A 25,218-nucleotide genomic window follows, 5' to 3' on the forward strand; every position below is an offset into this window, starting at 1 on the left:
TCCAGTCCTGTGGCCACTGCTGAGTTTTCCAAATTTGTGGGCATATTGAGTGCAGCACTTTCACAGCATCACCTTTTAGGATTTAAAATAGTTCAATTGGAATTCTATCACCTCCACTAGCTTTGTTCATAGTGATGTTTCCTAAGGCCCACTTGACTTTGCACTCCAGGAAGTCTGGCTCTAGGTGAGTGATCACACCATCATGATTATCTGGGTCATTAAGATCTTTTTCATGTAATTTTTCTGGGTATTCTTACCACCTCATCTTAATATCTTCTGCTTCTAGTAGGCCCATTCCTTTTCTGCCCTTTATTGTGCCCATTATTGCATGAAATTCTCCCTTGTTATGTCTAATGTTCTTGATGAAAACTCTAATCTTTCCCATTCTATTGTTTTCCTCTATTTCTTTGCATTGTCTTCTTAAGACTTTATTTTCTCTCTTTGCTCTTCTTTGGAACTCTGCATTCAGACGGGTATATCTTTCATTTTCTCCTTTGCCTTTCACTTCTCTTCTATTCTGAGCTATTTGTAAAGCCTCCTTACCATGTACAATGTTATGAACCTCCATCCATAGTTCTTCAGGCACTCTGTTTATCAGATTTAATCCATTGAATCTGTTTGTCACTTCCACTGCATAATTATAAGGGATTTAATTTAGGTCATACCTGAATGGCCTAGCGGTTTCCCCTACTTTCTTCAATTTAAGTCTGAATTTTGCAATAAGGAATTTATGATCTAAACCACAGTCCATATCAGGAAACTTTTAAAATAGGAAGCTGATCTGTAATCACATTTGCTTACCTTGAAGTTAACAGTTTTACTTTGACCGAGAACCAATTACCAAGCAAACAAGTCACAGTTGCATTAGGAAAAAGAAAATAGCATTTTTAACTGATATTTTGAAGTGAATTTAAGTAAGAGACTCTTTATAGTTGAACCAACAAGAGATAATGAAGTTTTGCAGATTGGCAATAGTGAAAAGCTCCTTCAAGGTAGAGAGATAAACTATTGCCAGTCATAGGAGAACTAACAGTAGGAATCTGAAAGGAGTTATATTTACAAAAGATCAAAATTATAGCCACAACCATGCGACCAAAGCAGATAGGAAGTTGGAGATCCGTGAAGAAGTATTTTGATCTTAAAATCAGAGGCCTCCAATCAGCTGTTGTATTCTCCTATTTCTAATCACATTAACTAAATGAAAACTGGTGAGCAACATAGTATACCTTGAATGAAAATTAATTTACCTTTGAAATTAATTATGAGAATTTTGTGATATACCCTATCTCATTAAATTACAATGTTGAAAAATTTTTCCCAGGAAAATACATACTAATCAGAGAAATGTCTGTATTACCCAGGAGAAAATTAATTAAACATTTGTTTTTCTAAAGAAATTTTGAAGGATTTGGAATTAGAAAATGCAATTTTTATTTAAAATTATATGGTTTAGAAACAAACAATTGCAGAATAATAAACTTAAGGAGGATCAAAAACTTTCTCCTCAATAAGACAGAAATTACAAATAGCCATTTTAAATCTCTGGAATTATCCTAATAACATATAGAAAATTGAGAAATATTTAATGAAGAAAATCCATTAAATTATGGTAAAAATTGGGGTGGATTCTGAATTTGAAGAAGCATAACTCACTTTCAGCCCATCTGTAGCTCAGCATGTTCAGAGCCCCACTATAAGCAGAAAATAAGAGATAAAAGAGAATGGGACTTCTTCTCCTGCCAGCTTCCAATAAAAGAGTTTGGATTTTTTCTTTGGGAAGGTTAGAATCCCAGCACTTTTTGTTCCCCTCATCTTTGTTTTGGAAGAGCTCTATTCTAGACAAGAGGAACTGAGAGACCTGGGCACACATTTTCTATTCAGCTACCAACTCATAAGACAAAAGCATTATGCTAGAGCTGGGTGCACAAGCCAAGAACACTGAGTCCTGCCTACCTTTGCCCCAGCTTGCTGAATGAGCAGAGGCTTTATGCTGAGAAAGATAATTCAAGAAGACCCGAGCTACTGCCCCTGCCTAGTGCCTCCCTCACAGAGCAGGAGGTCAATTCAAGGGCGGAAAACATTGTTTCCACTTTGCAGGTTCAGAGTGTTAGTGTACAATTTAGACCCAGCAGAGATTCAAGCATTAAAAATAACTAGTTCAGCAAGGAGACTGACTATTTGGAACTAAGCATGAAGAATTTCAAATTAAAAGTCACTTCCAGAAACAATGGAGATTTTAGCAGTTTACAATTAAGAAAAGACTACTAGCTCTAGAAAAGCAGCAAGATACGCCAGCCAAAAATTTAGCAGACAAACTAGAGGAAGAGACAACTAAAAAGAGTACTTCTGGAAGTACTTAAACCCTAGACTCAAGAACTACCTGAAAAGGAGATAAAATTTAATTCTATAATTGTTTAACAATGTATGCATTGGGGCATCATTGATAATATGACAAATCAGCTAGCAATTAGAGGAGGTGAACAACAATCACAGCATCAATAAATGCAGATCAGTTAGTATTCCATGAAAGTGAAAACCAAAGGACAGCAGAGTGACTCATTTTCACTTTGGCTCAGAAGGTAAAAAGTCTGCCTACAATGCTGAGACCTGAGTTCAATCCCTGGGTTGGGAACATCCCCGGAGAAGGAAATGGCAACCCACTCCAGTATTTTTGCCTGGAAAATCCCATGGATGGAAGAGCCTGACGGGCTATAGTCCACAGGGTCACAAAGGGTCAGACATGACTGAGTGACTTCATAAGGAAGTCAATTCATCAGGAATATATGTCAATCTAAATAGATGTGCATCCAAGACCAAAGCATATATTTATATTAAAAATATTAAAATATCTGAAGGAAGAAATAGATAACAATATAATGGCAGTAGGGGATTTCAATGACCCAAATTGAAAAACGACAGAAATCAACAAGAAATCATTTGTCTTGAACCATACTTGAGACAAAATATATATAGACATGTACAGAACATTCATCCAATAGTAGGAGAATAGACATTTTCCTGAAGCTCACATGCACGTTCTCCAGAAAAGAACATAGGAGAGGTCAACAAATAAGTCTTTAAGAATATTAAAATCATACAAATTATTTTTCTAACCACAGTGGTATGGAACTAGAAATCAATAACAGAAGCAAAGCTGAATAATTCACAATTATGTGGAAATTAAAAAAAAAAAGTATTGCTGAACAATTTTGAAAAAGAAATCAGAAGAGAACCCTAGAAATATCTTGAAACAACTGACAGCGAAAACACAATATGCCAAAATCTATAAGATATGGCAAAAGCAGTTCTAAGAAGTGTACAGAAATAAAATGTCTACATTAAGAAAAAATGAAATATATCAAATATTAATACAAAATTAAATTTATACATCAATAAACTAGAAAAAAGAAGAATGAACTAAGTTCAAGTAAGCAGAAAAATAGTAATAACAAAAATCAGAAAAGAATTAAAGGAAACTCAGAATAGGAAAGCTAAAAAAAATGATTAATAAAAAGAAGAGATAGTTGTTTGAAAATATAAACAAATTTGGCAAAACTAGAACTATATTTTTGGCAGTAGACACTTCTTATATGTTTATGAAAATGAGAGATACACAAAAATCTTTTAGAATTAGGAAGTTCATCAAGATTACAAAAGTCAAGATCAATAAACAAAAATTGAATTATATTTTTACACACTAGCAATGACCATTCTGAAAATGAAGCTAATAATTTTACTCACAATAGCATAAAAAAAATATTTTGGTGAAATTTTAAATAAAAAAAGCACAAGGCTATATATGCACTGAAAGCTAAATATTTTTGAAAGAAATGAAAGAATAGCCAAATAAATGAAAAGATATCTAATGATTATTGATCAGAAGATTTAATATTATTAGATTCCCTATCAAACACTCAGCTTGCATTTTTTTTCAGGAATGGGCAAGCTGATCTTAAGTTAATATGAAAATTTGAAGGTTCTGAAATAGTCAAACAATCATGAAAAAAGAACAAATTTTGGAAGCACACTTACGGAAGTGAAGCACACACTTTTTAAACATTACTAAATTAATTAAGACTGAGTGGCACTGGTATAAAGATAAATATGTAGATAGAGGGAATAGAATTCTGAGTACAGAAGTAAACTTTACATTAATGATTAACTCATTTCAACAAGGTTCCCAGACAGTTCAATGGGGAAAAGTAGTCTTTAATAAATGAGAGCAGAACAATTGGAGGTTCACATGTAAAAGGATGAGGGTGGACCTCTATGCCACACCATACCCACAGATTAATGAAATATAAACTTCATTGTATGAGATAAAATTATACAACACTTAATAACATTGGATAAAATCTTTCTGAACTTATATTAGGCATTAATAATACTAAAAGTGCAAGTGACAGTAGAAAAAAACCCCAGAAAATCCAGCTAACACTAAAGTTAAAACATTTGTGTTACAAATAATACCATCAAGAAAGTGAAAAGACAACTCAAAAAGGGGACAAAACAGTCAACAAATATATTTTTGGTAAGAGAGTTGTATTTAGAATATACAAAGAACACTTAAAACTGAATAAAAATATAAATGATCAAATTAAAAATTGTGCAAAAGACCTTAAAAGATATTTCTCTATAGTAAGCTTACAAATTGTCAGTAAGCCCATCAATACATGCTCAACAGCGTTAGCCACAAGAGAAATTCCAACCAAAACCCCAGTGAGATACCATTTCACATCTGTTGGGATTGCTATTATCCAATAGATAATAAAAAGAATTGATGAGGATTTACACAATTGAAACTCATGAATTACTGGTAGCAATGGAAAATAGTGCAGCCACTTTGGAAAATGTGTTGCCATTTCCTCAAAATTTAAATATGAACAATGTTACTAAACGAAATCCTATTGCTAGATATATAGATACCAAAGTACCCACAGAAAATTGCACATGAGAATGATGTTTGCTCTGGATTTGTCATATATGGACTTTATTATGCTGAGGCAGATAAGTTCCTCTATGGCAACTTTCTGGAGAGTTTTTTTTTGTTTTGTTTTGTTTTAATCCTAAATGGGTTTGAATTTTTTCAAAAGCTTTTGCTGCATCTATTGAAATGACCATGTGGTTTTTATTATTCAATTTTTTGACGTGATGTTTCACACTAACTGATTTGTGGATATTGAAAAATTCTCACATCCCTGGAATAAAGCCCATTTGATCATGGTGTATGACCCTTTTAATGGGTTGTTAGATTCAGATTGCTAGCATTTTGCTGAGGATTTTGTGCCTATGTTTGTCACTGATGTTGGCCTAGAATTTTCTTTTTTGTGATTTATTGGTCTGATTTTAGAGTTGGGGTGCTGGTGGCCTCATAAAATAAGCTTGTTATTCTTCCTTCCTCTGAAATTTCCTGGAAAACTTTCAGAAGGGTAGGTATTAACTCTTCTGTAAATGTTTGACAGGATTCAACTGTGAAGACATCTGGTCCTGGATTTTTGATTATTTGAAGATTTTTTTTATCACAATTTCAATGCCAGTACTTGTGATTGGTCTGTTCATATTTTCTATTTCTTCCTTGTTGTCTTGGAAGGTTGTATCTTTTCAGAATGTGTCCGTTTCTTCAAGGTGGTCCATTTTGTTGGTGTACTGTTGCTTGTAATGGACTCTTATGATCTTTTGTATTTCTGTGTAGTCCAGTGTAACTTTTCCTTGTTCATTTCTAATTATATTGATTTGAGCCCTATCCCCTTTTTCCATGATAAGTCTGGTGAAAGATTTATCAATTTTGTTTATCTTCTCAAACAACCAGCTTTTAGTTTCATTGACCTTTGCTATTGTTTTTTTAATTTATATTTGATTTTTTCTGATTTGATCTTTATGATTTCATTCCTTCTGCTAACTTTGGGTTTTGTTAGTGCTTCTTTCTTAAGTTATTTTATGCATAAATTAGGTTGTTTATTTGAAATTTTTCTTGGTTCTTGAAGTAAGTTTGCATTGTTATAAGCTTGATGCTGTGAAAGTACTGCACTCAATATGCCAGCAAATTTGGAAAACTCAGCAGTGGCCACAGGACTGGAAAAGGTCAGTTTTCATTCCAATCCCAAAGAAAGGCATGCCAAAGAATACTCAAACTACCGCACAATTGCACTCATCTCACATGCTAGTAAAGTAATGCTCAAAATTCTCCAAGCCAGGCTTCAGCAATATGTGAACTGTGAACTTCCTGATGTTCAAGCTGGTTTTAGAAAAGGCAGAGGAACCAGAGATCAAATTGCCAACATCTGCTGGATTATGGAAAAAGCAAGAGAGTTCCAGAAAAGCATCTATTTCTGCTTGATTGACTATGCCAAAGCCTTTGACTGTGTGGATCACAGTAAACTGTGGAAAATTATGAAAGAGATGGGAATAACATACCACCTGATCTGCCTCTTGAGAAATTTGTATGCAGGTCAGGAAGCAACAGTTAGAACTGGACATGGAACAACAGACTGGTTCCAAATAGCAAAAGGAGTTCATCAAGGCTGTATACTGTCACCCTGTTTATTTAACTTATATGCAGAGTACATTATGAGAAACACTGGACTGGAAGAAACACAAGCTGGAATCAAGATTGCTGGGAGAAATATCAATAACCTCAGATATGCAGATGACACCACCCTTATGGCAGAAAGTGAAGAGGAACTAAAAAGCCTCTTAATGAAAGTGAAAGTGGAGAGTGAAAAAGTTGGCTTAAAGCTCAACATTCAGAAAACGAGGATCATGGCATTTGGTTCCATCACTTCATGGGAAATAGATAGGAAAACAGTGGAAACAGTGTCAAACTTTATTTTTCTGGGCTCCAAAATCACTACAGATGGTGACTGCAGCCATGAAATTAAAAGACACCATGAAATTAAATAACTTTCCTTGGAAGGAAAGTTATGACCAACCTAGATAGCATATTCAAAAGCAGAGACATTACTTTGCCAACAAAGGTTCGTCTAGTCAAGGCTATGGTTTTTCCTGTGGTCATATATGGATGTGAGAGTTGGACTGTGAAGAAGGCTGAGCACCGAAGAATTGATGTATTTGAACTGTGGTGTTGGAGAAGACTCTTGAGAGTCCCTTGGACTGCAAGGAGATCCAACCAGTCCATTCTGAAGGAGATCAGCCCTGGGATTTCTTTGGAAGGAATGATGCTGAAGCTGAAACTCCAGTACTTTGGCCACCTCATGCGAAGAGTTGACTCACTGGAAAAGACTCTGATGCTGGGAGGGATTGGGGGCAGGAGGAGAAGGGGATGACAGAATGAGATGGCTGGATGGCATCACTGACTCGATGGACGTGAGTCTGAGTGAACTCCAGGAGTTGGTGATGGACAAGGAGGCCTGGTCTGCTGCGATTCATGGGGTCGCAAAGAGTCGGACACGACAGAGCGAATGATCTCATCTAATCTCATCTGAAGCTTCCCTCTTAGGACTGCTTTTGCTGCATCTCATAGATTTTGGATCATCAAGTTTTTATTGTCATTTGCCTCTGGGTATGTTCTGATTTCCTTTTTTATTTCTTCAGTGATATATTGGTTATTTAATAACATACTGTTTATCGTTCATGTGTTAGGTTTTGTTCCCCTGCAATTGATTTATACTTTTATAGTATTGTGATAGAAAAAGATGCTTAATATTTCAATTTACTTAAATTTACTGAGGTTTGATTTGTAACTCAAGATGTGATCTGTCCTGGAGAATGTTCCATGTGCACTTGATAGGAACATGTATTCTGCTGTTTTAAGACTGAACACACTTCCTCTAAGTTCAGGAATAAGACAAAGATATTCAGTCTTGCCAGTTTTATTCAGCATAGTTTTGGTTTGGAAGGGAATTCAAGTTGGGGGGTGGGGAAAGAGGTAAAAGTGTCACTGTTTGCAGGTGACATAATACTGCATATAGGAAATCCTAAAGACTTTAAACAGAAAACTGCTAAAATTCATCAACAAATTTGATAAGGTGGCAAATTGCAAAAATAATACACAGAAGTCTCTTGCATTCCTATACACTAACAGAAGATCAGAAAGAAATCAAGGAAACCTTTCCATTTACCATTGCATCAAAATAAATTAAATGTTTAGCAATAAACTTACCAAAGGAGGCAAAATACCCATACTCAGAAAACTATAAGATATTGAAGAAAGAAGTAAAAATCACATAAACAAATTATGAAGAGATATACCATGTTTTAGGATTGGAAGAATCAATATTGTGAAAGTGACTATACTACCCAAAACAATCTACAGATTAAATGCACTCCTCATGAGATTATCAGTGGGACTTTGCACAGAATTATGCAAAATGTTTTACACTGTATGGAAACACAAAAGACCCAAATAATAAAAGCAATCTTAAGAAAGCAGAAGAATCAGACTCCCTGATTTCAGATTCTACTACAAAGTTACAGCAATCAAAACAGCAGGATACTGTCACACACATCAGTGGAAAATGACAGAAAGTCCAGAGATAAATCCACACACCTATGGTCCTTAATCTATGAAGGAGACTAGAATATACAATGAAGCAAGAACCATCTCTTTAAGAAGTAGTTCTAAGAAAACTTAACAGCTACATATAAAAGGATAAAATTAGAACATTTCCTAACATCATAAAAAAATGAAATAAATTAAAGACCTAAATGTAAGGCTAGATATTGTAAAACTTTTAGAGGAAAACAGGCAGAACACTCTGACAAAAATTGCAGTAAGATCAGTTTCTACTCACCTCCTACAGTAATGAAAATAAAAATAAATAAATGGGACATAATTAAACTTAAAAAAAAATTCCCACACCAAAGGAAATGATAAAGAAACTGAAAAGACAACCCTAGAATGGGAGAAAATATTTGCAAAGAAAGCAATTGAAAATAATCTTCAAAATATACAAACAGCTCACCAAACAAGCAAACCACTCAATCAAAAAATAAGCAGAAGATCTAAATAGACATTTCTCCAAATAGACATATATGTGGCTAAAAAGCACATGAATGGAGGCTCAGTGCCACTAATTATTATAAAAATGCAAATCAAAACTGAAATGCACTTATCACCTCACACAGATCAGAATGGCCACCATCAAAAAGTCTACAAACAATAAATGCTGAAAAATGTGTGGAGAACAGGGAGCCATCCTATAGTGTTGGTGGTTATGTAAAATGGCACAACTATGGAGCAGAGTTTGGAGGTTCTTTTGAAAACTAGAAATAAAGCTACCATATTTATCCAACTATCTCACTTCTGGGCATATACTCAGAAAAAAGAATCATAATTTGAAAAAATATATGCATTGCATTGTTCACTGCAGCACTATTTACACTAGCCGGAAAATGAAAGCAACTGAAACATCCATCAACAGAGGAATGGACAAAGGTGAAATGTGTGTGTGTGTGTGTGTATACACACATATACATACATACTATGGAATATTAGTCAGCCATAGCAAAGAATTGAATAATACGATTTGCAGCAACATGGAAGAACCTAGAGATTTTCATACTGAGTGAAGCAAGTCAGATAGACAAAGACAAACATATGATATAACTTATATGTGGAAACCAAAAAATGGGTACAAAGGAATTTATGAAACAGAAATAGAGTTACAGATGTAAGAAACTAACCTATGGTTACAAGAGTATAAGGGGGGTGGTGAAGGGAAAACTTGGAATATTGGTATTTACATATACATACTACTATATATAAAACAGATAACTAGTAAAAACCTAATGCATACCACAGCAAACTCTACTCAATACATGTGATGGCCTATATGGAAAAATAATCTACAAAAAGAGTGGGTATATGTATATGTGTAATTGATTCTCTTCTCTGAAGCCCTGAAACTAACAGAATATTATAAGTCAATTATACTCTGATACCATTTTAAGAACGTATATAAATGTTCATAGAAGCATTCCTGCTGCTGCTGCTGCTGCTGCTAAGTCGCTTCAGTTGTGTCCGACTCTGTGCGACCGCATAGACAGCAGCCCCCTATGGGATCCCCCGTCCCTGGGATTCTCCAGGCAAGAACACTGGAGTGGGTTGCCATTTCCTTCTCCAATACATTAAAGTGAAAAGTGAAGTCACTCAGTCTCTCAGTCGTGTCCGACTCTTAGCGACCCCATGGACTGCAGCCCACCAGGTTCCTCCATCCATGGGATTTTCCAGGCAAGAGTACTGGAGTGGGGTGCCATTGCCTTCTCTGGGAAGCATTCTTAACAGTGGCTAAACGTTGGAACCAATGCTTTAATTGATTTACAAATAAACGACATATGTACAAGGAAGTATTATTTGGCCATAAAAGAAATAAAATAGAGATATATGCCAAAGCATGGATAAACTTTGAAAACATTATACTAAGTGAAAGAAGTCAGGTACTAAAGACCACATATTATGTCATTTGCACAAAATACCCAGAGTAAGCAAAAAAAAAGAGAGGACCTGTGGTCAGTCAGTGCAGTTCATTTGGTCAAGTCATGTCTGCAACCCTGTGGACTGCAGCACCCCAGGCTTCCCTGTCCATCACCAACTCCTGGAGCTTGCTCAGACTCATGTCCATTGAGTCGGTGATGCCATCCTACTGTCTCATCCTCTGCCATTCCCTGTCTTCAATCTTTCTCAGCATCAGGGTCTTTTCCAATGAGTCAGTTCTTTTCATCAGGTGGTCAAAGTATTGGAGCTTCAGCTTCAGCATCAGTCCTTCAATGACCATTCAGGACTGATTTCTTTTAGGATTGACTGGTTGGATCTCCTGTTGTTCAAGGGACTCTCAAGAGTCTTCTCCAACACCACAGTTCAAAAGTATCAATTATTAAGCACTCAGCTTTCTTTATGGTCCAAATCTCACATCCATGCATGACTACTGGAAAACCAGAGCTTTTACTAGATGGACCTTTGTTTGCAAAGTATTGTCTCTGCTTTTTAATATGCTGTTTAGGTTTGTCATAGCTTGTCTTCCAAGGAACAAGTGTCTTTTAATTTCATGGCTGCAGTCACCATCTGCAGCAACTTTGGAGCCCAATAAAATGGATTTGGACAAGAAATGGGGAGTGAATGATAATTGCTATCATATTTCTTTTTAATGCTTACAAAAATATTCTAAAACTGACTAGGGTGTTGGATGCTCAACTCTGTGAACACACTGAAAACTACTGAATTGTGTACTTGAAGTGATCTAATTTTATGTCATATAAATTATATCCCAATAAAGTTGTTCTTTAAAAATGGCATTGGTTTAGCAATCTCTAACAATTTATTCTCATTTCCCAATAAAATACCCATGAAAACAGATAAAAATATGAAAACAAGACCAACCAGTTTTTTAAAGTTGAGGAGAAATTTCTAATAATTAAAATTTGAGAAGTATTACATTAAAAAATGTACACACTTGCTCAGCCAAGTGAAAAATAACAAAAGTGGCTCACCACTACCTAACCTTCCATAAATAGGTAGACATACCCTCATCTTTTTGCAATTTCTTGAACAACAGGTTGAAAAGTAATTTCATGTCAACATTGACATTAAACAATTGTTCTGCCTCCATAGACACTGGTTTCCTAAACTTTTTAAGTCATTCATCAATATTTTTTTCCTTTTTATTTTCATCAATAGACACAGGTACTGAGAAACCAAGCCTGAATGGATTTAGAGAGGAAATTGTGGGTGGAGAGTAATGTCCTTGGAACTCTAGAAATCATTTTGAAGAGTGTAAGTTTGGAGTATTGTCATTTCTCATGAGTTGCATCTATTTAGGGCAAAGGAAGGTCAGAAAATGAGATTAGAAGAATGTACACTCTCAGATATGTACAAAATTTGGCTAGATATGGAAATTGGACCAGGAGTTTTGCAAATGAAACTGCCATTCTGCTGTGAATATGAAAAAATAACTTGGATGGCTTCCATGTTGCCAGAGAGTGGCGTCAAAGGATATACTTTAGTCAAATGGACAAATTCAGCTTCTTATTAACAATGAAAACTAGGGTCATCTCAGTTCTGATGGTTAAAATTTACTCTTTGGGGAAATTAAAAAATATATACAAATGAACAATTGACTGTCTCAGAGATCATCTGTTTCTTTTAAAACCATTTAAAGAAAATAATAACCAGTTGCTAACAAGAAACAGAAGAATATAAGTTTAAACTTTGCAGTGGTTTATCTCTTCCAATTCTCCTCTTTTTAATTAACATTCAGCAGTTCAGACCACATTAGTTAATATGAAGGGCAATAATAGCATATATTTTAAATTTTTGTTTTTATTCATCTTTGATTGGAAAAATCAATGCACCTATGAATTACTGTAAGAGAAAGTATTTTTTAATATTTTGTGATTCAAGTATCCACTGACAGAAAATTAACTAGATTACAATTAGTAATGTCAAATATACAAGAAATACTTAATATCAAATAAGAAAGACTAAGTCTAAGAAAAAAGATGGTGTGAGTCCCAGTATAGTATTTTGTCTACATTTTCTCTCATTTAATTTAAGATTGGGTAAGATTGGCACTTGGCCCATAGTAGTGTTCAATATATATGTTGAATATTGAAAACATCCAAAATGTATTTGAGGATATAGTTTATTTAAGAATTATTTGGTAAATCTCTTTAAGTGAAAGTAAGCTGTAACTCTCTAATTTTTTTCCCCTTATAAACCAACAATATCACTTGAGTTTTCTTGCAACGTGGGCTAAAACAAAGCCCAAGTGGCTAAAACTTATGGAACGTTTCTAATATTCTGGGCAGTGCTCTAAACAGTTTTTAAGTATTAGCTCAGTTAATTGTCACAACATTACTATGAGGTAAGTGCTATTATTATTACTCTAATTTTAGGGATAAAAAAAAGAAAAAAGCAGAGCATGGAGAGGCACAACTTTTTGCATTTAAACCCAGGTCACCTGAAATGAAGCGTCCATGCAATAAAGTACCATGTTTTACTGTTTTCCTCTGTTGTAGCCTTACCTGTCTACCAACCTAACATGCAAAGTGATGGCATTAGTGCTTTGAGGTGCTGATAGGCAGCAGGAGAGATTGAAATTCAAAAAGTATCCTCTTTTCAACAGTTTACCTGACACACCAAAAACAAACTGTGAAAGGATATGCCTTTCAGCCAGTTCTTTTTGACTTTTCCTAATTGCAGGAAGAAAAAGCAATATTGCTTGTTTTCTTTTTTTTCCTTTTCTACCAGTTGAAAAAATGGGAGAATCCTTATCTCATATGTCATTTTGGTTTTTTTTTTTTTTTTTTTGGGAAAGAAGTTAACACTTTTATTAAACATTTTCAAAGTCCCTGTAGATTATTTTATTTTATTTTTTTTTCTCTAATTTTATTTTATTTTTAAACTTTACATAATTGTATTAGTTTTGCCAAATATCAAAATGAATGGCATTTTTATATCATTTTTCTAATTACTCCAAAGTTAAGAGAACATAAAAATATAGGAATCATTTGTCAGGTAATTATAGCAATGTAACTTTTCCTTTATTTTTATTCTTTTCTTTAGTTTTCTTCAAAATCTAATTTTTATGATACTGACCTTCTCAACTCTCTGTCCTTCTCCAAAATGAAGCAGTTTAAGGTGTCATTTTTATAAATATTTTAAAGATTTTCAGCACAATATTTTGAATTATATTTTTAAAAATCTGAGACTCATACAAAAAATTGTTAGAGGTCACATTTGCAGCTTATACATGGGAGAAATGCATAAACATATTTAGTGAGTGAATTCACTCAGTCGTGTCCAACTCTCTGTGACCCCATGGACTGTAGCCTACCACACTCCTCTATCCATGGGATTTTCCAGGCAAGGGTACTGGAGTGGGTTGCCATTTCCTTCTCCTTCTCCAGAGGATCTTCCCAACCCAGGGATCGAACCTGTGTCTCCCACATTGTAGGCAGACGCTTTTACCATCTGAGCCACCAGGGAAGCCATATTTAGTACATATTACATAGTAATATACATAGAACATATTTAGTACACAAGTTTAATTATGTGAAAGTTGCTCAATCGTGTCCAACTCTTTGCAACACTATGGACTATACAGTCCGTGGAATTCTCCAGTATTCCAGTATTCTTGGGCATCCCTTGTGGTTCAGCTGGTCAAGAAGTTGCTTGCAATGAGGGAGACCTGGGTGCAATCCCTGGGTTGGCAAGATCCCCTAGAGAAGGAGGGAAAAGCTATACATTTCAGTATCCTGGCCTGGAGATGGAGAATTCCATCGACTTTTTAGTCCATGGGGTCACAAAGAGTTGGACATGACTGAACGACTTTCACTTCACTTTAATTTGTGAATAATTCTGACTCACTATTTTGTGTGCCTGGAAGAAGCAATGCTGAAGTTCCAATACAAATAAGAAAACTTAAAAATGGGTTGAATATGTTTAAGATATCAGGTTTATTTCATATAACATATATTTTGATAACGTATAGCTAGAATATGTGATAAAGAATTTTGTAGTTTGAATTTAAGTTGAATCCTAATTTACCTTGTTTTCTTAGCAGGACATGAAGATAAGCATTATTCCAAGAAATGGCAAAAGTATGAGAAATTTTAAAATTCACTATATTTTTTCCTAGTATGCAACTCATTAACCAAATATTCTGGTAGCCTCCATCAGACTGATACATAAGAATCACAGATTTTAGTTACATTTAGGGAAACCCATATCAAATGGCTTCCCTGGTGGCTTGGATGGCAAAGAATATGCCTGCACTACAGACCTGGGTTCAATCTTCAGGTCAAGAAGATCCCCTGGAGAGGAAATGGCAACCCACTCCAGGATTCTTGCCTAAAGAATCCCAAGGACAGAGGAGTCTGGTGGACTAATGTCCATGATTTTGTAAAAAGTCAAACAAGATTGAATGAATAACACTTTCACTTCACTTTCATATCAAATGGGATTTCCAAACTTAGAACAGAGAATCAACCTTAAAGTTCTATAAACCTTCTCACCTCAAAGCCTTGCAAGGAATTATTTCTCTCTAGTGTTGAAGAGTTCATCTTTTAAGCATACTTGATGCTACATAGATAATTGGAGTGTTCTAAAAGCTGTTGATAAAGACACAGCGAATCCCATAGCTCCCTAGGATCCTTCTGCCTTTCCAAGGGCTCTTTTTCCCCCATGATTTATGAGAACAACATCCCTTATAAAAGCAGAAGTCTTGGCTTATATATTCTGGAAGGCAATGTCATTTCAAGTTTCAGTGATATTGACTGTAAATTTTATAGAAGCAACTGAAATTATTCCTAAAATATTTGATTATATGCTATATATAGGGGCTTCCCTGATGGCTCAGTGGGAAAGAAGCCTCCTGCAATGCAGGAGACTCAGGTTTGATCCCTGAGTTGGGAAGATCCCCTGGAGGAGGGCATGGCAATCCACTCTGGTTATTCTTGTCTGGAGAATCCCATGGGCAGAGAAGCCTGGCAAGCACAGTACATAGGGACACAAAGAGTTGAATACCACTGAAGTGACTGACCATGCATTCTGATGTGTATGCTGCATATAGTTATAGGTACTTATTTGCCACTGGCCAGAAAACAGTAAATAGAATCTAATAGAGAAGCATGTTCAAAATTTTCAATATCATATATGAAGTGATGAAGTTTTATATAAGTAAAGCAAAGGATAATTTCCATTCAGTTCAGTTCAGTTGTTCAGTCATCTGACTCTTTGCCACCCCATGGACTGCAGCATGCCAGGCTTATCTGTCCATCACCAATTCCCAGGGTTTGCTCAAAGTCATGTCCATTGAGTCTGTGATGCCATCCAAACATCTCATCCTCTCTCATCCCCTTCTCCCACCTTCAATCTTTCCAAGCAGCAGGCTCTTTTCCAATGAGTTAGTTCTTCTCATCAGGTGGCCAAAGTATTGGAGTTTCAGCTTCAGCATCAGTCCTTCCAATGAATATTCATGACTGATTTCCTTTAGGATTGACTGGTTTGATCTCCGTACAGTCCAAGGGAGTCAGAAGAGTCTTCTCTAACAGCACAGTTGAAAAGCATCAATTCCTTGGTGCTCAGCTTTCTTTGTAGTCCAACTCTTACATCCATACGTGACTTCTAGAAAAACCATAGCTTTGACTAGATGGACTTTTGTTGGCAAAGTAGTGTCTCGGCTTTTTAATATGGTGTCTAGGTTGGTCATAGCTTTTCTTCCAAGGAGCAAGTGTCTTTGAATTTCATGGCTGCAGTCACCATCTTCAGTGATTTTTAGAGCCCCCTCAAAATAAAGTCTCTCACTGTTTCCATTGCTTCTCCATCTATTTTCCATGAAGTGATGGGACCAGATGCCATGATCTTAATTTTCTGAATGCTGAATTTTAAGGCAACTTTTTCACTCTCTTCTTTCACTTTCATCAAGAGACTCTTTAGTTCTTCCTTGCTTTCTGATAAAAGGGTGTTGTATCTGCATATCTGAGGTTATTTATACTTCTCCTGGAAATCTTGATTCCAGCTTGTGCTACATCCAGCCCAGTGTTTTGCATGATGTGTTATGCATATAAGTTAAATAATCAGGATAACAATATACAACCTTGATGTACTCCTTCCCCAATTTGGAACCAGTCTGTTGCTCCATGTCTGGTTCTAACTGTTGCTTCTTCACCTGCATACAGATTTCTTAGGAGGCAGGTAAGGTGGTATGGAATTCCCATGTCTTGAAGAATTTCCCCACAGTTTGTTGTGATACACACAGTCAAAGGCTTTGGCATAGTCAATAAAGCAGAAGTAGATATTTTTCTGGAACTCTCATTTTTTCTATGATTCAACGGATGTTGGCAATTTGATCTCTGGTTCCTCTGCCTCTTCTAAATCCACCTTGACCATCTGAGAGTTCTTATTTTATGTACTGTTGACACATAGCTTGGAAAACTTTGAACATTACTTTGCCAGTGTGTGAGATGAGTACAAATGTCCAGTAGTTTGAAGATTATTTTGCATTGCCTTTCTTTGGGATTGGAATGAAAACTGACCTTTTTCCAGTCCTGTCTCCACTGATGAGTTTTCTAAATTTGCTGGCATATTGAGTGTAGTACTTTAGCAGTATCATCTCTTAGGATTTGAAATAGCTCAACCTGAATTCCATTACCTTCACTAGCTTTGTTCATAGTGATGCTTCCTAAGGCCCACTTGACTTCACACTCCAGGATATATGGCTCTAGGTGAGTGATTATCTGGGTCATGACAATCTTTTGTGTATATTTCTTCTATGTATTCCTGCCACCTTTTCTTAATATCTTCTGCTTCTGTTAGATCCATACCATTTCTGTCCTTTATTAGTAATAAAGTATATTAGGATAGCCTATCCCTTCTCCAGCAGATCTTCCCAACCCAGGAATCGAACCGGTGTCTCCTGCATTGTAAGCAGATTCTTTACTAACTGAGCTATCAGAGAAGCCCAATGATTTTCATTATTTAGAAGCAAAAAGTCAGAATTTTTTTTTTTAAGTCAAGATGATATTTATTAGCTATGCTACTTAGCACTTCTGGTTCTTAACACCTTTATTTGTTAAGTTGGAAAAATAATGCTTATCTTATGGGCTACGTGAGAACAGGAAAACATATCAGTACATCTATCAAATAGTAGATAATAAAGATAATTTCTAATATTTTTATGTCATTTGGTTATTATACCTACTGCTCTATTTTTCAAATGTAATATTTAAGTATAATATATATAATTTTCACAAACTAGTAAACACATTACCCAGTGCCCAGGATAAGAAACATAACAGTGCTGTCATCCTGGAAAGTTCCCCCACCCATGTCCTAATCATAAATTACATCCTCCACAAGGATGCTCCCATCATGATTTCTAATATATTGATTAATTTTGCCTGTTTTTGAACTTGATAACTACTTCCTAGATCCTCAAATCTGTCAGCATTCTACATGACCAATAGGACTTTGCAGATATGATTTAATAATTTAAGATGGAGTAAATTCTCCAAGCCAGGTTTCAGCAATACATGAACCGTGAACTTGCTGATGTTCAAGCTGGTTTTAGAAAAGTCAGAGGAGCCAGAGATCAAATTGCCAACATCCGCTGGATCATGGAAAAAGGAAGAGAGTTCCAGAAAAACATCTATTTCTTCTTGATTGACTATGCCAAAGCCTTTGACTGTGTGGATCACAGTAAACTGTGGAAAATTATGAAAAAGAAGGGAATGCCAGACCACCTGACCTGCCTCTTGAGAAATCTGTATGCAGGTCAGGAAGCAACAGGTAGAACTGGACATGGAACACAGACTGGTTCCAAATAGGAAAAGGAGTACCTCAAGGCTATATATTGTCACCCTGTTTATTTAACTTATATGCAGAGTACATCGTGAGAAATGCTGGACTGGAAGAAACACAAGCTGGAATCAAGATTGCCGGGAGAAATATCAATAACCTCAGATATGCAAATGACACCACCTTTATGGCAGAAAGTGAAGAGGAACAAAATAGCCTCTTGATGAAAGTGAAAGAGGAGAGTGAAAAAGTTGGCTTTGAAGCTCAACATTCAGAAAACGAAGATCATGGCATCCAGTCCCATCATTTCATGGGAAATAGATGGGGAAACAGTGGAAACAGTGTCAGACTTTATTTTTGGGGGCTCCAAAATCACTGCAGATAGTGACTGCAGCCATGAGATTAAAAGATGCTTACTCCTTGGAAGGAAAGTTATGACCAACCTAGATAGCATATTCAAAAGCAGAGACATTACTTTGCCAACAAAGGTCCATCTAGTCAAGGCTATGGTTTTTCCAGTGGCATGTATGGATGTGAGAGTTGGACTGTGAAGAAGTCTAAGCACCAAAGCATTGATGCTTTTGAACTGTGGTGTTGGAGAAGATTCTTGAGAGTCCCTTGGACTGCAAGGAGGTCCAGCCAGTCCATTCTGAAGGAGATCAGTCCTGGGATTTCTTTGGGAGGAATGATGCTAAAGCTGAAACTCCAGTATTTTGGCCACCTCATGCGAAGAGTTGACTCATTGGAAAAGACTCTGATGCTGGGAGGGATTGGGGGCAGGAGGAGAAGGGGACGACAGAGGATGAGATGGCTGGATGGCATCACTGACTCGATGGATGTGAGTCTGGGTGAACTCCGGGAGTTCGTGATGGACAGAGAGGCCTGGCGTGCTGCGATTCATGAGGTCCCAAAGTGTCGGACACGACTGAGCGACTGAACTGAACTGAAGTGACCTAGGTTATTTAGATAGGCCCAGTTGATCACATAAATCTTTAAAAGCAAAGAAACTTTCCTCACTACTGTGAAGGAGAAAGAGTGAAAAAGAGGGAGAAAATCAGACACATGGAGAAAAGAAATCACAAATAGAGACAGAAATACTGGCGGAGAGAGCAGAGAGATGACAGAAAGACAAATAGAGAGACTCAGTGGGGGAAGTAAGGTGAGGAACATCCCTGGCATTAATAATTCAGGTCTTGGCCATGACTTGAGGAATGCAGGGCACTTTTAGAAGCTGGGAATGGCTTCAAAAGGGAGTCTCACCTGGAGTGTGCAGAAAGGAACGTAACTGCTTTAGTTTAGCCTAGTGAGAGCTGATAAGGTTTTGATTTAAAGAACTGTAAGATAACAAATTTATGCTGTTTTAAGCCACAAAAATTTTGATAATTTGTTACAGCATAAATATGAAACAATACACTTATATTCCTATGGCTGGAATTGCTGAGTTATAGAGTCAGCTTATGCTTGAGTTGATTGGAAATTATCGAAGAACTTCCAAGGCGGTTTTACCAGTCTATCCTTCTACTAAGAGTATGTGAGAATTTTAGTTCCTACACATTTGGAACTTTCTTTTGTCATTTCCATTCTTCTAGTAAAATTGTATGTACTGTGATTCTATTCTGCATTTCTCAAATAATAAATGAAGTCAAACACTTTTCATGTTTATGGGGCAAGTGGACTGCTTATCTTGTGATGTGACTGGCAAGTCTCTTACCTATTTTTCAATGCATTTGTTTACCTAATCCAAAAAGTTTTTTTTTTTTTTTAATATATTCTTGACATGAATCATCTCTCAGACATAGTATCACCAATATTGTCACATCTTCTTGTAGTCTGTCCATTTTTCTTCTGCTATCTTACCGGTTGGTGAAGACAAAACAAAAATTAATACACTCAGCCTCTTTCTGTATTATTTAAGGAAGCTTTTGCTATCCCAAGATCATTAAAATTTTCTCCTATGATTTTTTTCTCAATCCTTTATTTTTTGCCTTTTATATTTAATGCAATCTGTCCTTGAGACAAAAGCTTTAAATCTGTTACAAATGACAAAGTGAGGTATGGAGATTTAAACATTAAATAGAAAATTAAAGAAGAGGTTAAACTGTGGTCTTCTGCTGTGCTTATCTACAAACACTGCTTTGTCTACTGACCTTGTAAAGTCTTCCCTGATAACTTCAAAGTTGAATGGGTCTTTCCCTTTCTCAGCCACAACATTTCTCAATTCCACTCATGAGGTGTACTTTTAACAATTGTAGACATTATATGCATTTGCATGTGTTGCCTTCCCGCCTGGATTGTTAGACTCTGTGATCAATGGCTGCTTCATCATACATCTCTATGGGATTTTCAGAATTAGCCCAACTTAAAACTGTTTGTATTTATTACATGATTGCTAAAAGAAAGGGAAATAACCATTAATTTCTCTGCTTTACACATATAGTTCACATGGCAACAAGACTTGCTATATGACTCAAAAAAATCATGAAAAACATTACAAATAACAATCTTTTGGCATAAAAAAAGATCTGAGAAAACAAAAATCTTTCTTTTTCATGGAAAGACATTTTATTTCTAAAATTTATTTATTTATTTTTGGCTGTGCTGGATCTTCATTGCTGCCTGTGAGCTTTCTCTAGTTGCAGTGAGCAAGAGCTATTCTCTAATGTGAAGATTTCTCATTTGATGGCTTCTCTTGTTGTGGAACATGGGCTCTAGGGCACATGTATTTCAACAGCTGGGCTCCACAGTTGTAGCTTGAGGGCTCTAGAGCACAGGCTCAGCAGTTGTGGTACACAAGCTTTGTTGTCCTGCCGCATGTGGAATCTTCCCAGACCAGGGATCGAACCCTTGTCCCTTGTGTTGACAGGCAGATTAATAACCAATGGACCTCAAGGGAAGTCTGGAAAGGCATTTTATTTTAAATATAGCTGTCTGTACATGTCAATCCCCAAACCCCAATTTAGCCTTCCCCTCAACTCTTCCCCTTTGGTAACCATAAGTTTGTTCTCTAAAGATACTGATCATAACAGATCATTCACTTTAGAGATGTGATGAGAGACAAGCAAGGAATAAGAATCCCAATGGCCAATAGAACTATTATATAATTGACTTCTTTAAGCTCTAAGCCCATCAGACCAAATCAAAGTAGTGCATATATTCAGCCTCCTCTATGTCTCATGTACTTAAAATTTTCAAGACAATATATATCTCAGAGAATCACTTGGGGCCCATATTTTGTCACACATGACAAGGAAATATATCAATCATGTGGATATTAGCTACATAAATGACAAAACAATACTTTATTAGTACTGCTTCTGCTGCTGCTGCGTCGCTTCAGTCGTGTCTGACTCTGTGTGACCCCATAAATGGCAGCCCACCAGGCTCCCCCTTCCCTGGGATTCTCCAGGCAAGAACATTAGAGTGAGTTGTCATTTCCTTCTCCAATGCATGAAAGTGAGAAGTGAAACTGAAGTCGCTCAGTCGTGTCTGACTCTTAGCGACCCCATGGACTGAAGCCCACCAGGCTCCTCTGTCCATGCGATTTTCCAGGCAAGAATGCTGGAGTGGGGTGCTATTGCCTTCTCCGTTATTAGCACTAATTTGTGACTATTCAGTACCTCATCAGTAACACATAATTGCATTCCAGTTAGTGGTGGCTAAGAAAGCAGGCTCTCTAACCTAAAGTAACCAAAATTTATAATTCACTTCTTATATAAACAAAGTTTTTTTTCTTTTTTTTTCCCCTCCACCTTTTGACCTTGTACCTTAAAATACTCTTACTTTTAGACAATTTTCAAGAATATCTGTGTTTTTGGAGTTTTGCATAGGAAGTTATGGACAATTAAAAAGATCCATTTCCATTCTCTAAGAGTAAAATGCTATCTCATGTCCTTCTTTAGTTATGTCAGGAGCATTTTTTTTAGCACTTAGAAAAAGTTGTGCTGTTAAGATAAAGTGTGATTTTAACACATTTGAATAAATTAGAAGAACATATGTATTTTCGGAGAAATTGATAGAAGTGTTTGAAACACAAAGAGCTACACAATTTTTTTTTAAATGGATGTTAGAAGATTTCGTTACAAGGCAAGATCAAGTTTGATTTTTACCTAATGAACCTGAACTTTCTGCCAGTATGAGTCACTTCAGCAGCACACCTGAATTCACAGAGTACGACCACATCAGTTTCTGATAGATTAGTAGGCAATGAGAGTACTCAGCCTTGATTAAGCTGGGAGATTGCAAATTCCTGATCTTGATATCAAACTCTGTTTCTTATAGGAAAATCATTCTACTCTATAAAAGGATGAGATAGTATTTTAATTAAGTGCTCAAAACAGCTAATTTATAGCTAAAGCTTAATATATACCATGAAGATTTCTATTTTATATATTTACTTTCAAAAATATCTCCAAAGCAATGTTTTTCAAAGTGGTTTGCTTAGTTTTGAGAAGTGGTTTTCATATCTTAAAAAAGTAAAAACACAACAAGATTCATTTTATCTTAAAGGTATGATAAATCTTTAGGTATTTACCCTAGTCTGGACAACAATTTTGATTTTTCACTGTAATTTTTTGTTGAGATTTTTTTCAGCTGTCACAACCATATAAGACTGATAATTCTTTGTAACTAAGTCCTGCTGCTGCTCCTGCTGCTAAGTTGCTTCAGTCGTGTCCGACTCTGTGCGACACCATAGATGGCAGCCCACAAGGCTCCTCCATCCCTGGGATCCTCCAGACAAGAACATTGGAGTGGGTTGCCATTTCCTTCTTCAATGCAGGAAAGTGAAAAGTGAAAGTGAAGTCACTCAGTTGTGTCCGACTCTTAGCGACCCCATGGACCACAGCCCACCAGGCTCCCCTGTCCATGGGATTGTCCAGGCAAGAGTACTGGAGTGGGTTGCCATTGCCTTCTCCAGTAACTAAGTCCAATACACTTTAATTTCTCCAGCCCTTGAGAACAAAGGGTTACTCTCTAGTGAAGAAGAAGGCAAATGGGAAACACTGGAAGAACTTGCTATTAGTGAGTGATTATTATTGCTATTAGTGATTATTATTATATTTTAATTTCAAGCATGAGCTCAAAAAGGAGTCATTGTGACTGGCTTATGATTACTTTCTGTAAAAGTCTGCATCTTACTCATTTTTATCTCCACAAAACTCAACACAGCATCTACCATCTGAGTAGGAACTAAAAAAAAAAAAAAAAAAAAAAATGCTTCTAAGATATTTTTGCATTGTGAATGCCTAGAAGTTTAAGTGCTGCTTATCTAAGACCTACTTTATTCTATTTTCATTATATTTGAAATTTGTAATTGTGGAAAGAAAAGGGTACCCATGGATATTACAGTACCTACAGCCCAGTAGGGCTATGGTGCTTACACCACCTACCCCACTCTTGGATATGTACAGCCACTCAGGCATATGCATCCTATGAATAGCCCACTGATGTCAGTTATACCCAGGCTCAGAGGAATGCAGCCTGGCAGACCACATATGCAACTTCCTATGGGGAGCCTCCCAATGGATATTCTACTTGAACTGCACCCTCCACAAGGGTATTGTCAGCCTGTCCAGTATATGGTACTGCTGCTTATGATACAATCACTGTTACAGATATTACCAACCAGGCCTCTTATGCAGCTTATTCTGCATATGACACCTAGCTTGCTCAGCTATGGACAGCAGAGTAGCTACTATGGTCAACGAAGCAACTATGAGCATCAGCCACCCACTAGTTACCCTTCATCCCCCAATGGATCCTATAGCCAGGTTCCAAGGCAATATAGGCAACACAGTGGCAGCTATGGGCTACACAATTCATTCCACACAACCACCCCAAGAGCACCCCACTCTCGTTTACAAGCAGGAGTCTGGAGGATGTTCCTGCCCAGAAGAGAACTGGAGAATGAGTGACCTGGTTTACCTGGGCAGAGGAAAAGGGAGATTTGATTGTGGAAGTATGAGCAGAGGTGGGCAGGGAGGAAGATGAGGTAGAATGGTTGCTAGAGAGTGAGGTGGCTTCAATAAGCTTGGTGGACACATGGATGAAGGACAAGATCTTGATTTAGGCCCACTGTAGGTCCAGATGAAGACTCTGGTGACAGTTCAGTTTATGTTTAAGGACAGATTAAATGCCAGTGTGACATTAGATGATCTGGCAGACTTCTTTAAGCAGTGCAGAACTGTTAAAATTAAGGACTGGACAACCCATGATTCATGTCTACTTGGACAAACCAACAGGAAAACCCAAAGATTATGATGCTACAGTGTCTTATAAAGATCTGCCAAAATTGCTGTAGAGTGGTTTGATGGGGAAATTTTTAAGAGATTCTCTTGCAAAAAGGAAGCTTCCAATGAACAACATGTGGGAAGGAATGACACATTGTGAAGACAGATGGATGCCACTACCTCCTGAGGAGGTCCAGGGGCCTTGGAGGTCCTGAAGAACCCATGGATCACATGGAAGGTTGTGGAGTAGACAAAGAACCTTCTCACACAAGGCCCTGGGGTTTCCAAGGGAACCCATTTTGAGGAGGATACTGGAAGTGCCCTGATTCAGGGTGTGGAAGACAGAACTTCATCCAGAGTGCAACCAGTCTAAGGCCCCAAAACCCAAACACTTCCACCCGACATCTTTCCAACTCCTAGGTAGTGAATGTAGCAGGGGTGGCTCTGGTGGTAGGTGGGAAAGAAAAGGTAACATCATGGACCCTGGTGGTTCCAGTTCAGTTCAGTTCAGTCACTCAGTTGTGTCCGACTCTTTGCGACCCATGGACTACAGCATGCCAGGCCACCCTGTCTATCGCCAACTCCAGGAATTTACTCCAACTTATGTCCATTGAGTCAGTGATGCCATCCAACCATCCCATCCTCTGTCGTCCTGTTCTCCTCCTGCCTTCAAAATTTCCCAGCATCAAAGTCTTTTCAAATGAATCAGTTCTTCACATCAGTTGGCCAAAGTATTAG

General features: G+C 36.9%; 1 pseudogene; it reads left to right on the plus strand.

Annotated features, from left to right (window-relative positions):
* The window catches only part of LOC113905076, a 42,525-nt pseudogene extending 17,830 nt beyond the window's left edge, over nucleotides 1-24,695 (plus strand).
* The last annotated feature ends 523 nt before the right edge of the window (nucleotides 24,696-25,218 follow it).

The sequence above is a fragment of the Bos indicus x Bos taurus genome, chromosome 15 (assembly GCF_003369695.1).
Source record: "Bos indicus x Bos taurus breed Angus x Brahman F1 hybrid chromosome 15, Bos_hybrid_MaternalHap_v2.0, whole genome shotgun sequence".
NCBI classification, from domain to species: domain Eukaryota; kingdom Metazoa; phylum Chordata; class Mammalia; order Artiodactyla; family Bovidae; genus Bos; species Bos indicus x Bos taurus.